Source organism: Labeo rohita, chromosome 3, assembly GCF_022985175.1.
Source record: "Labeo rohita strain BAU-BD-2019 chromosome 3, IGBB_LRoh.1.0, whole genome shotgun sequence".
In the NCBI taxonomy this organism is placed as follows: Eukaryota; Metazoa; Chordata; class Actinopteri; order Cypriniformes; family Cyprinidae; genus Labeo; species Labeo rohita.
The window spans coordinates 42,580,612-42,594,698 of NC_066871.1; the positions used below are offsets into that span (position 1 = coordinate 42,580,612).

The 14,087-nt window shown below is 36.7% G+C and overlaps 2 pseudogenes; both read right to left on the reverse strand.

The window, feature by feature from the left end:
- Positions 1-429: 429 nt before the first annotated feature.
- On the reverse strand, positions 430-12,342 carry LOC127162749 (tripartite motif-containing protein 16-like; annotated as a pseudogene).
- Positions 6,424-14,087, reverse strand: part of LOC127160364 (tripartite motif-containing protein 16-like) — a 45,599-nt pseudogene continuing 37,935 nt past the window's right edge.

A 14,087-nucleotide genomic window follows, 5' to 3' on the forward strand; every position in this document is an offset into this window, starting at 1 on the left:
CATGTCAGTAAGAATGTGAGCAGTTATGTAATAAAGAAGAAAATAAAAAAACAATGAAGCATTAAACATATAAACATGAGGAGAATGATATATGATCATGCTGTACATGTAAATGAAATCACATTAGATGTGAGTTTATTCAGATAGTGTTTGTTGTTCAAATCACATTTTATGAGTAATCAATGTAGAAATACAGATATTTTCAAATGGTTTACAAACTTATTCTTGCCACTGTATTTGTTAAAAATATTTATATTATACTTCTGACAGTCAGATTGTTACATCAAATTTCAACTAAATCTCACACTTTCAACATTCATACTTAAATGATTATAAGTTTTGCTCTTAACAGATCTGTGATTAATGTAAGTTCACTAGTGGTAATTCTGATTACTGTTACTGATTAATCATGTGATGTGACAAAATAATCTATACAACCACCACATGATTTACTTGGTTAAACGACACAGTTTTATCATTGATTGTCTATCAAAGCCAAACAAGGCATAGAGAGGCTGAGTGAATGTGGTCTGGACTCTGTGGATGAGACTCATTGTGTCAGAGACACTGTAGAAGGACAAAATCCCTGCGCTGTGATCCACATACACTCCTATTCTACTGGACACACGGGTTACAGGAAGGGAGGTCTCGATGTTATTGTGCCAGAATGAGCAGTAGTCTGGAGAGCAGAACAAACTCCAGGACTGATTGTTACATCCAGCTGCGCTATCAGGACCTTTTTCCTTCCTCTTTATGCTCTTATGTCACTGCTATGTCTACTCCTAACCTCCCATCACCGCTCCACTCCACCTCCCAGTAACAGCGCCCCAGTCAAACCCTCTCTACACAACGCCTCAGCCCAACCAGCAAATCGCAATGAATGATCAGGATAATTCTGATCTGTGTTAGTAAAAGTCATGACTGTGTTTCTCTCAGACAGATGAAGTGAATGATTCACTGAGTTCAAATCCAGAGTCAACAGATGGGAATCTGATGAGGAAAAACCTACAATCATTTGTGACCTACCTTCATTGAAATAACCAAGTTGTGTTTGAGAAAATGTGATGCATTTTGAAAAGTGCCAAAATCATCAATAACATTCATGATAAAACTCAACATTACTTGAAGACTTTATTTATGGCTGCAACTAACAACTATTTTGATAACTAATTAGTGGGCTTAAATAGCCTCAGAATTTTTCAATAAAGCTTGACTAGTGACAGAAATCTTAAAAAAAAATGAAACTTTTTTTTTTTTTTTGAATAAAAGTTACTAATTTTCCACCAAGCCCAACTGGGAACCGGGCCACACTTTTCCATAAAAAAAAAAAAAAATCCTCCTGGCCTGGTGCCCAAATCTCGACTCCAAAGTGGCCCCAAAACAAGCAGTTCTTACTTCTAGACAAGCAATTTTTTAGTGTAACTTACGAACCACTTTTCCAGGTTCAGAGCTGGTGCTTTGGGTACTGAAAAACAAAGAACCAATTTCCAAACTGGGCTCTTGCTCTGAACTAGCACTCAAACTGCCTTGGTGGAAAAGGGGCACTAGTGGGTATTAGTGGTAGAGGTATAAGGGATATTAGCCCCACTCTGGCAGAACCAGACCTGGTTACCAGATTTCTCAGCTTTTTTTCAGCAGCACCCTGGCCAAAGGATTTCCTTTCCCTGAGCGTGCAAGTGCCAGCTATCCTGGCCTACCATTTCCCAGTAGCCAGCCAAATGGTTGGAATATTGGCTGACTTAATAATAAATAATCAGCCTGGGACCTGTCCACAAAATCAGGGCTCTCAGTGGGCTCCTGTTTGAGCTACTTAAGATGGCTGAACTGAGGTCTCTTTCACTTCTTTTGGCTTTGCAAAGAGAGACTAGGATACTTCTGCAGCGATGTAGGGTGAATTGTCCCATCTTGAGTTGGTGTGGCTATGTGCCTAAGATGCTTTCCACTTTTTTTTTTCAAGATTCTGTGAATGAGCAGTCTTTGCATCTGCTCTGCCTGGTCCAGGACCTTTGTTTGCACTCTGGCCAAATCAGAGTAATCAGAGCAGCTCTTCAGAGGCCACGCTAAGGGTAATTGATGCTATTGTGTTGGCCTGTGCCTTATTAGGACTACAATGTCCTGGCAGAGTAAGTGCCCACTCCACCAAGGGAATAACCTCCTCCTGGGCATGGTGAGGCGGAGTATCCATTGGTCACATCCACATGGCTGCTATAATTTAAATGTTCTAGCCTTTCAGGCATAAATTTTGTCTGCTAAACTGTTTTTTGTCTATGGCCAAATTTGTTTTACTGCCAGTATCATATATGCAACTAAATGTGACGATTTGTTTATGGTTATTTTAATAATTGATTTTATCATTTATTTGTTGCAGCCAATATGTTTTAAAAACAAGGAAACAGTCTTATATCATTAATTTAACATAAAACAACACTGCCACTTAGACTGGATTTCATATATTTGAATTCTTCATAGTAACTTACATTGTAGAAACTCCTTCCTGGTCCAATATTCAGGAGCAAGAATGACCTGCACAGTTTTCACTGTGAACACCAAAAACATCTGCAGTTTAATTCTCAAGTTAAAAACAATTTAACTTTATATGTATATATTTAAATAAACTAATTCATGAGATTAAAAGAAAGAAACACGAAGTAAGGTAATGTACTGTATAGATTAGGAAATTAGCACAACTATGCAAAACCTGCGCAAGCTTCATTGTGGCTTGAGTCAATGAAACCCTAGAAATGTACCTGTGGGAAAAATCTTTTCTATCACTTCACTGGAGAACTGCTGCAGTTTGTCTCTGAGCTGAGAGACTGATTTCACTACATCACCAAAAGTCAGATGAGAACTGACAGTGAAGCCTTCTGAAGATCCAAAGAGAGAGACAGACGGCAAACTCTACAAAAACAAAAAGACAAAAACACAAAACTTTTGAAATCTGATATCATCTCCATGCTGCAGGCACTGTATGAAGATATGTGGTACCTGGAGGAAATAAACATGATCATCTGTGAGTGAAAGCTGCTCAAGCTCAGCATTTCTCCTCCTCAAATCATCAATCTCTTTCTTTAGTTGCTTCAGTTGTTCTTCAGCTCGACTCACTGCAGCTCTTTCCTGATCTCTGATCAGCTGCGTCACCTCAGAGCGACGTTTCTCAATGGAGCGGATGAGTTCAGTGAAGATCCTTTCACTGTCCTTCGTTGCTGTCTGTGCAGAGCGCTGTTATAGGTGTTATACACACATTATAATTAGATCATTCACTACTGGTACCTCCAACAGGAACAGTGGCTTCAGTGGGACTAAAAGTGCTCCAGCACTGGAGAAGAGTCTCAAACTAAGACTCAAACTTTTCTTTTTCTCTTTTAACTCACCTTATGAGACTCCACAGCCTCTCTCATCTCCTGAAGGCCTTTCTCTTTCTGCTGAATTATCTTCTGTAATTTTCTCTGTTTCTCCTCCAGATGTCTCTGTGGAAAACACAACTATGATTAACTCAACTCTACGTTTTTCTCTTATGTTTTCCAAAGCTGGTTTTGATTCAAAAGCATTTTTTTTTTTTTTTTTTCAAAAAAAAAGTCACTTTCTTCTGTTGCTTATGAGATCTAGTATGCGGCAGTACCTGTTTCTCTTTTCTTTCTGCTGCAGTTGATACAGTGTCATGATTTTTGTGTTCATCCACCAAACACAGCATACAGATACAGCGCTGGTCGGTACGGCAGTAGATTTCTAGCATTTTATCATGTTGAGGGCAGATCATATCCTGCAGGCGTCCAGTGGCATCCATCAGACTGTGTTTTTTACCTCTGAAGAGACTGTCATGCTGTTCAAGGTGATTTTGACAGTAAGAGCTTTGACACTCCAGACACGATTTCACTGCTTTCTGTTTAATTCCAGTGCAGGAGTCGCATTGAACATCTCCAGATCCAGTGTGATGATGACGACCACGAGAAGGAACAGGAGGAGGAACAGGTGCAGACTGGAGTCTCGTCTTCTTGAGCTTCTCCACCATTTCAGCAAATACCACATTTTTACCTAAAACTGGCCTTGGACTAAAGGTCTGTCTGCACTGAGGACAGCTGTAGATTCCCTTACAATCCTCCTCGTCCCAGCAACCTGAGATGCAGCTCATACAGTAACTGTGTCCACAGGGAATTGTCACTGGATTCTTCAGTAGATCCAGACACACTGGACAGCTGAACTGATCCTCAGCCCATGAGATACTGGCTTCTGCCATTTCACTGTATGAACACAGACAGAGAGATGATATGCACTGCAGCTCAACAGTCGAGTTTCTTCTTATATGAACTGGAGTGTTTCTCTCTTCCTGATTGATTACATTTTTAAGAAACAAGTTTTCTCTGTAGGGAGTGACTTACTTTACTACACTGTTTATATTACAAAGTTGTCTAAAATATTAAAATACCATGAACTGTATATGATTTATCTCTTTGCAAACTGATTTCTGTACTTCAGTAGTACTATTATCACCAACTATGCCACAAAACAATACAAATCACATTACATAACAATATCTGACTAGATCATGATGAGACTGCAGTAAATATTAGAGAGACTCATGGATGTCCACACGATTTAATACAGGTCTTAAAAGAGATTATGCAAACACAAATAAATGAAAAAAATCAATAAATGGAAACTCATACTGAATGTTTAAAACGCTATATATCCGGATACAGAAGCTGAGTAACAAATCTTACAAAATAATTACTTGCATACTATTATTAATTGCATTTATATATTAGATTAATATTTTCTCATAAAGCACTGTGAATGGCAATCAAATGAAAACGAATAGATTAATATGCTTAAACTGATTTCAAGATGATATATATAAAGTCAGTTTAACTTAAAGCTTACACTTGTATTGCATTAGTTTGCTTTAATGTGTTCAAAGCAGCATGATTTCCCCATATGATCAAAGCTGCTCCCCTCAAATTCTAAAAAACAACCAAAAAAAACCAACAACAACAAAAAAAAAAAAAACAGCTCTGAGCATACAGCTTTGATTAGCTTATTAGTGACGAAAAATAGCTTAACAGGCTGCTAAAGAAAACCTGACAAAACAAGCATCTAGAGTTCAGAATACTTATATTTTAATTTTAGGTATTCTGTGCTTATTTTCGCTTTGTTGAACTCAGCAAAGCTGATTATCTGATCTCACAAGCTGATTGTTAAATAGAGGTGTGGAAGAAGCTTTGTACTTTCCGTAGAGTCAGCTGATCTTGGAAGGAAAACCAAAAGCTTGTGCCTCCTTTTAACTTGCTGATATCTCGTATTTTATTTTAGTACAGTTTATGCTTTTCTATAAAGTGCATTATCATCTTTTGTTTTAACATGTTGACATTTTAAATGCATACATGTAAAAAAAAAGAAAAATATTTGTTTTTGTTTTCCTATAGGGAGTTTAAGGTATTGATGATTCGGTAGCAGGACGTTGAGCTTTCTGAAGGCCTCAGAAACAGGTGAATCCAGTTGGTTGAGATGTTAGAGATATCTATTAAACTAAACAGCTCAGAGTTGGAACGAGGCTCTAATATTTATACAAGGAAATGAAAAAAAAAAAAATAGGCCTATTTAGAGTACTTGAACGGTCCATTCTAAGAAATACGGGCAAAACAATAACATCACAGCTGTGAACCCACAGATGAATTAGTCAGAGGTAAACCTAAAATTTACGATAAACAGTGCATTCTACGTCTTTGATTTTTGCAAGTATTTAATTGCTGTTGTGTTGTTTGCTGATGATTCATCAGTCGATCAGAATATATCTGAGGTGTTTCCAGGTGTTGCTGATTGGGGAGAAGTGCCCTATAGTTGGTGATGAAGTCACCTGATCTTAACGCTAAAGGAAAAATCACACCGTTGATATTCATAGAAGCAAAAACAAAAGTTTATTTTTAACGTGCTGATGCCTTATACACTCCAAAAACTGCTGGGTTAAAAACAATCTAGCGCTGGGTAAAATATGGACATACCCAGCGATTGGGTTGTTTTGACCCAGCGGTTGGGTTAAATGTTTAATGTTTAACCCAACCTTCTGGGTAGTAACCCAACTGCTGGGTCAAAACAACCCAGCTGAAACCAGCCTAGCCAGGTTGAGAGACCAGCTAAAACCAGCTACTTCCAGCTTAAAGCCAACCAGCCTAGGTGTTATGATTCCTGTCTGATCTGATGTGTACATACACTGCCAACACACATTAATGTTCAGACAATGTAAATGTAAAATGAACTTTGCATCCGATGACCCCTTTAAATCTGCATGACAGTAAGAATGTGAGCAGTCACATAAGCAAACAAACAATCCTTTGCTGGTGTTTTTCTCTCCAAAAAAAAAAAAAAAATTCTCTACACAGTATTTATTAAAAAATATTTTATTGGGAGATTCGAAAGCTACTTCTGACAGTCAAACAAGCATTTTTCAACATTTTTCAACAGCTCTTGCACTACAGCAATTGTTGTATTTATCTGATGAAACATTTTACCCGAAAAAAATATATCTGTGATTATTAAACAAAAAGTTGTCTGATTAAAAAAATAAGTCCCATGACATCTTACCACTTTTGATTTACTATTTAATTGGTCAAACGACACAGTTTAACTCTTGAGTTACGATCTAATCCAAACAATGCATAGAGAGGCTGAGTGAATGTGGTCTGGACTCTGTGGATGAGACTCATTGTGTCAGAGACGCTGTAGAAGGACAAAATCCCTGCACTGTGATCCCACATACACTTCTATTCTGCTGGACACATGACTTACAGGAAGGACAATCTCAACATTATTGTGCCAGAATGAGGAAAATTCTGGTGAACAGAACAAAGTCCAGGACTGATCATTACGGCCACCTACAATCTCAGGTTCCCGTCCCTTTCTGTTGATGCTCTTATATGCCACTGATGTCTCCACTCCTGTTCTCCCATCACCACTCCACTCCACCTCAAAGTAACAGCGTCCAGTCACACTCTCTCTACACAACGCCTGGGTCCAACAATCAAATCTGTCTGGATGATCAGGATACTGCTGATCTGCGTCAGCGAGAGTGATCACTGTGTTTCCCTCAGACAGACGGAGCCCCGAATTCACAGAGTTCCAATCCACAGTCAGCAGATGAAAATCTGATAGAGATAAACATGTAATCATTAATGGCCTTCCATCATTAATAGAACATTTATTCTATTATCATTTTATAATGATAAAGTTGGACTTTTTTAAATGTGTCTCTCTGAAAGATAAATACATCAATGAACTATTTTGATAACTTTTTTGGATTAAAAAGTGTATAATAATTGCCTTATTTTACATCTTATTCCACATCTTGCAAATTGAAGGCCATGAAAAATGCTGATGAATGTGCAAAAAAAGAATGACTGCCAATGTACAATACCTCCTATAAATATAGTAATGTTACAGAAAATGAAAACTTTGTGTATGCTAATATCTACCCATTCACAGTTATTTACGATAAATAACATTACTTGTGTTACATATGGTTCAAGTAAGATGTGAATCCTAAATTTCACATCCATCACCAACAATTCTGTTGTTCAAAATGACTGCAGTCTCTTGGTGCTCTCTGTCTGGATGACACGCAAGTATATAATATAAAGCATTAAAAGTTTATCATTATAAATTTGACTATTTTCATAATTGATTTTAACTTTTTTTGCATTTTAAAAATAAAGTAAAAACTAATTAATTAAGTGTAAAACAGTTCAACTCTCTCATTAGATTGGATTTTAGACTTGTGTGTATTTTCATAGTAACTTACGTTGTAAAAACTCCTTTCTGGTCTGATATTCAGGAGTAAGAATTACCTGAACACTTCTCACTACAGACAGCAAACACATCTGCAGTTAATTCTCATGTCAAGAGGAAACTAAATTTAAATTTGTTTATATTTAAAGCATCATGCATAAAGTAATATTTACCTGTTACAGATATATTTTCTGTCTCCTCTCTGCAGAACTGCTGCAGTTTGTCTCTGAGTTGAGAGACTGATTTCACTACATCATCAAAAGACAGATGAGAACTGACAGTGAAGTCATCTGTAAATCCAGAGAAAGATACAGACGACAAACTCTACAGACACAAAGACAAAAACAAACTCCCTGTAATCAGAAAAGCTTGTTACAATTCTCAGCTGTTGAGAAGATCTCTGTTACCTGGAGAAAATAAACATGGTCCTGTGTTTCTGAAAGCTGCTCCAGCTCAGCATCTTTCCTCTTCAGCTCACTGATCTCCTGCTTCAGCTGCTCAAGTTGTTCTTCAGCTCGACTTACTGCAGCTCTTTCCTGATCTCTGATCAGCTGCGTTACCTCAGAACGACGTTTCTCAATGGAGCGGATGAGTTCAGTGAAGATCCTCTCACTGTCCTCCACTGCTGTCTGTGCAGAGCGCTGATAGACACACATCACAATCACATTGACTTCAGTGAGACTGTAAGAGCTCCAGCACTGCAGGAAAATCAAAACTGAGATTTCTTCTTCTTAAACTTTTCTTCTTTTTAAACTCACCTTATGAGTATCCATAGCCTTTCTCAGCTGCTGAAGATCTTTCTCTTTCCGATTGATTATCTTCTGTAGTTTTCTCTGCTTCTCCTCTAGACGTCTCTGCAAAAAACACAACTATGATTAACCAACACTAAAATTCAAAAGTTTGGGATCAGTAAGACTGTTTGAGTCTCTTCTTCTGTTGCTTATTAGATCCAGTATGCAGCAGTACCTGTTTCTCATTCCTTTCTGCTGCAGTTGATACAGTGTCATGATTTTTGTGTTCATCCATCAAACACAGCATACAGATGCACTGCTGGTCGGTACGGCAGTAAATTTCCAGCATTTTATCATGTTGAGGGCAGATCATCTCTTGCAGGTGTCCAGTAGCATCTATCAGATTGTGTTTTTTAGCTCTGAAGAGATTCTCATGCTGTTCAAGGTGAGTTTGACAGTAAGAGCTTCGACACTCCAGACATGATTTCACTGCTTTCTGTTTAATTTCAGTACAGGAGTCGCACTGAACATCTCCAGATCCAGTGTGATGATGACGACGACGAGAAGGAACAGGTGCAGACTGGAGTCTCATCTTCTTGAGCTTCTCCACCATTTCAGCAAACACCACATTTTTACCTAAAACTGGTCTTGTACTAAAGGTCTGTCTGCACTGAGGACAGCTGTAGATTCCCTTACAATCCTCCTCGTCCCAGCAATCTGAGATGCAGCTCATACAGTAACTGTGTCCACAGGGAATCGTTACTGGAGTCTTCAGCAGATCCAAACACACTGGACAGCTGAACTGATCCTCAGCCCATGAGATACTGGCTTCTGCCATTTCACTGTATAAACACAGACAGAGAGATGATATGCACTGCAGAGTTTCTTCTTCTATGAACAGGAGTGTTACATATATATATATATATATATATATACACAGTACTGTGCAAAAGTCTTAGGCCACTAGTATTTTCATCAGCTAAAAATGGTTTAATGTAAGTTAAAGTCAGCCTTTTGCTGTAGTGTGTCAGTAGGAAACATCAGTTTACATTTCTAAACATTCATTTTGCCATTAATTATAATAATCCAGTGAGATTTGTGTATGGAGCACAGGCTGTTGTCAGACTCCTTGTGCAAACAGAGATGTGATCTCTCCATCATTCAATCCAGTCCGTTAAGAAACAGAAAAAACAGAGACAGACTAAATCCAGAAGAACTGTGGCAACATCTCCAAGATGCTTTAAGAGACTTATATCTACAAAGCTACAGTACTGTAAATTTTTTTAGGCAGTCAGGTACATAAAATGAGGATGTCAAAAACAATGTCATAAATAGATTTTCTTTATCAAAGAACTTCTGCTAACTAAAATAAATAAGCATTTGATGTTACCACCCTTTGCATTTAAAGCAGCTTTTGCCCTATGTGCACTTGTGCATAGTTTTTCAGGTAGCTTTGCAGGTAGGTTACTTGAAACACAGTTCTTCTGGATTTAGTCTGTCTCAGTTTTTCTGCTTCTTCATGTCATTCCAGAGACAGACTGGATGGTGGTGAGATCAGATGTCTTTGTGGAGCACTGGCTGTTGTCAGACTCCTTGTGCAAACAAAAATCTCACTAGATTATTACAATTAATGGCAAACAGAATGTTTGGAAATGTAAACCGATATTTTTTACTGACACACTACAGCAAAAGATAGAAATAACTTACTTTAAACAATTTTTTAGCTGGTGAAAATACTAGTGGCCTAAGACTTTTGCACAGTACTGTATATATACTCATTGTGTCTATAGTACTAGCATCACCAACTATACCACAAAATAACACAAATCACACTACATCACAATATCATAACTAGATCATGATAAGAACTGCGGCAAACATGAGAGAGACTCACCGTTGTCCAATGTATTGTCTCAGTAAAGGTCTTAAAACAATATTCATAAAAAAAGTAAACAAACAGAAACTCATACTAAAAGTTTAGAAAACGCTATATATCCAAACACAGAAGCTGAGTGACAAATCTAACAAAAAAAAATTACTTATTATAAAGTAATATTATTACCTGTGATTGATTGTGATTAGATTCATATTTTCCAAAACAAACAAGCACTATGTAGAAATAATATATATTTAATTAAGTTGTAGAAGCACTGAACTTTCTGTAGGGCTTTAGGAAAGTGGTTGGATAGAAATGTGGTGGAGAAATTATGCTTACAATGTTCCAGTAGGAGGTACTGTAACCTCCTATAAAGATATTATGTTGTTATGTTATTGTAATACAGTGCTACAGTGTCAGACCATTTTTAGCGCACTTGGTTCTACAAATCTTTTATCAATAGGCATATTTAAAATGTTTTTGTTAAAAAGTTAACCAAACCAACCAGCAAAACTGAAAAAAAGAAAATCACTGCTAACTTGTGGCTTTTATGAAAGAACTATAACCCCATGGAGCACTGTGAACAACAATCATAGGCTAAGACTTCCCCTGGCCATGGGGACTTGTGGCAAAAAAAAAATGCCACTAAATTGGACAAAAATGCTCCTGTACAAACAAATTACATCTATTACGTCTGTTGCTAACCAAAGTGGCACTGAATAAAAAGTGTCGATCGCGGCATTAAATTAAGATCTGCTCATGTTGCACCGTAATTCTTATTAGACGTTTTTACAGTGTTGCGCATTATAACCAATCACACACGATTCTGTTCATCTTAGGAATACAATGGCCAATCAGAGGCGTCCAGATAAGATATCGCTCAACTCATCAGTTTAGCGCGCGCAACTCTTGAATTCTCTCATCATAAACAACAAAGCTAAGATGTACGTACAATGTAAGTAAGAGATTCATTTCAGTGTAGACAGCTTCAGTGATATAACGATAATTTTTCTGAGCGCTCTTGAACTCGCCATAGATCAAAGTAATGATGTCGCTTTCTGTGTAATTTATTCGCTGTTTGAAAAACCGTGGAAATGAAACGGAATGAAATTATCAATTTCTAATATTTTTAAGTATAATCACATTAAATACAAGTTCAGTTCCATTAAAAAATATTTTATTAGCCTACATGACACCCATGTCTGGTTCTTTTCTAAAAAGATGAGTTTATGATGTTTGTCGTTAATAGATTTTGCTGCTTTTAGCCTTACCCTGGAGTTGGTTTACTCTCTGCCTGTACTTACACGTGTAGTGCATTAGTTTGCATTAATGTTTTCGAAGCAGCCTGATTTTCCCATTTGATCAGTTGTTTGTTCATGATAATAGCATCTGCCTCATTTTCTGTAATGTTAACTTTCGTGTCATCTGCAGTGTCTCCCGAAGCAGCTTCAGTGGCAAGCTTACGAAAACACTGAAAAAGTGTAGTTTTCCTTCGTTTCGTATCTCCTGGTGAGTCATAATAGTTAATTTCAAGCTTGCACAAACTCAGTGCTGCGCAAGAGTTCGGCAATAGCACTGGTCGTCAACAAAAAAGGTTTTTTTTGTTTTGTTTTGGGTTTTTTTTTTTTTCGTTTTTTTTAAAGTTAGAGCTTCGCAACACAGTTTTATTAGTGACGAAATACGAAATATAGCTTAAACTACTGAAGACAAGCTGACAAAACAAGCATCCATAGTTAAGGGTACTTATGTTCTGTTCTAAGATCTTTAGCTTGTATTCTGTGTTTACTTTCGCTTTGTTGGATTCAGCAAATGATTTTAGTAATCTGATCTCACCTGTCCGAAGAAATCACCACAATCAGCGCCTTCTGTGACTTTTGTTTCTGTGAGTGCTTATTTTGTTTGACTCTTACTGGTTGACCGTCGATCGATCTGAAGGTAGGCTACTTGCGGCGTTTCCTAGCACTGCTGATTGTTAAATAGAGAAGTGGTATCAGACACGTTCTGCTTTCCGTAGTTGTGTGTGATTTCCACATACATTTCTTAATATAAGGTGCGTTCACGTCATAACGGAATTCCCGCAATTACGAGATTCCAACTTGTAAAAAGCGTTCACGTCCTCGAACTCGTACAACTTGTGAACTGGGAGTTTTCTGAGAGCTACGACTTGTACCAAATGACCGCTATACCACCTGACCAACGTAGGCTCTTCATATATATGAAGAGTTCAGATGCAAAACCAGCTAAATCCTTCTGACGTCTTTCTTTAAAAAATGCATTTTTATCAGGCTCAGTTGTATAGGTTTCTATGTACGTACGGGTACTTCTGATTGGGCTGAGGCTGGTATTTTAGGGAGTTTGAAGAAAAATTATGTGATGGACGTATGTGTGTCAGGAGCATTAACTCAGTATCATTATCTCATTTTTGACCGAGATGGCTTTTAGCTGGTTTTGCATCTGAATTATTCATATATATATATATATATATATATACAAAAATGGGCAAAAAATATATTTGCTATTTGGCCATTTTTTGTATATTTTTAAAAATATATCTTTAAAAATATATTTTAAAATCATTTAACAAAATATACCACAAAATATATTTTTGCCCTCAATATATTTCAGTCTAAGAAAATATATTCAGATGTAACATTTTAAGAAAATCTTTATTTGATGTTTAAAACATGTACATATAATTGATATCAATCAACCAGGGGACATATTTTAAATTACATATATGTTCCCCCAGCTTAGAATTCACTGCAATCCCCAAAGCTCCTCTGGACACATTGGGGAACCTCTTCTTCACTGCCACTGTAAAAGACAAAAAAAAAAAAAAAAAAAATATATATATATATATATATATATATATATATATCATTATCATATATATATATCATTTTTTTTTTTTAAGGGGTGGTTCACCTCACCACATATCCATATTTACACATAACACACACATCAGTAATCACAAATAGAAGCTCAATCATGCTTGCTTGGTGTATGAGGACCAATGGGGTTCATTCTTCATTATTACACATAATGTTTTAGCTTCTATAAAAACATGAAGTTTGTTCTTTCACATTAAGCAAGTATGGTTGAGCTTCTGTTTATGTTTGCTGATCAAAGTTTGTGTGTAGATAAAAGACTAAATTAAATCTGCTCATCATATAAAGTGTTTGAGTCTCTTCTGAATATTGGGACTAAACAGCTTGATGAATATTACTTGGTTTTATGATCTCTTTATGAACTTTTTGAAGCATCATTGTGGTAGCTGTGTAGACTGTCAATGGAGAGACAGAAATCTGTCAGATTTCATTAAAATACCTTCATTTGTGTTTCTAAGACAAATTAAATTCCTGCAGGTTTGGAATGAAATGAGGTTGAGTAAATGACATTTTTTTTTGAATTTCTGGCTGAACTGTCCCGTTCCATATCCCTAACTGAATTTTAGTGTTGTAAATGTTCCTTTCAACAACTCTACATCTGAATCCAATTACTTATCTCATATGTAGGGATGAACCAATACCACTTTTCCAGAACGAGTGTGATATTATTGTTTTTTGTACTTGCCGGTACTGCTACCTCAATTTTCACAGCATTTGTAATAAAAAAAATACTGGGAACAGAAACAAATAATAATAATAATTAATAATAATAATAATAATAACAATAATAATAATAATTATTATTATTATTATTAT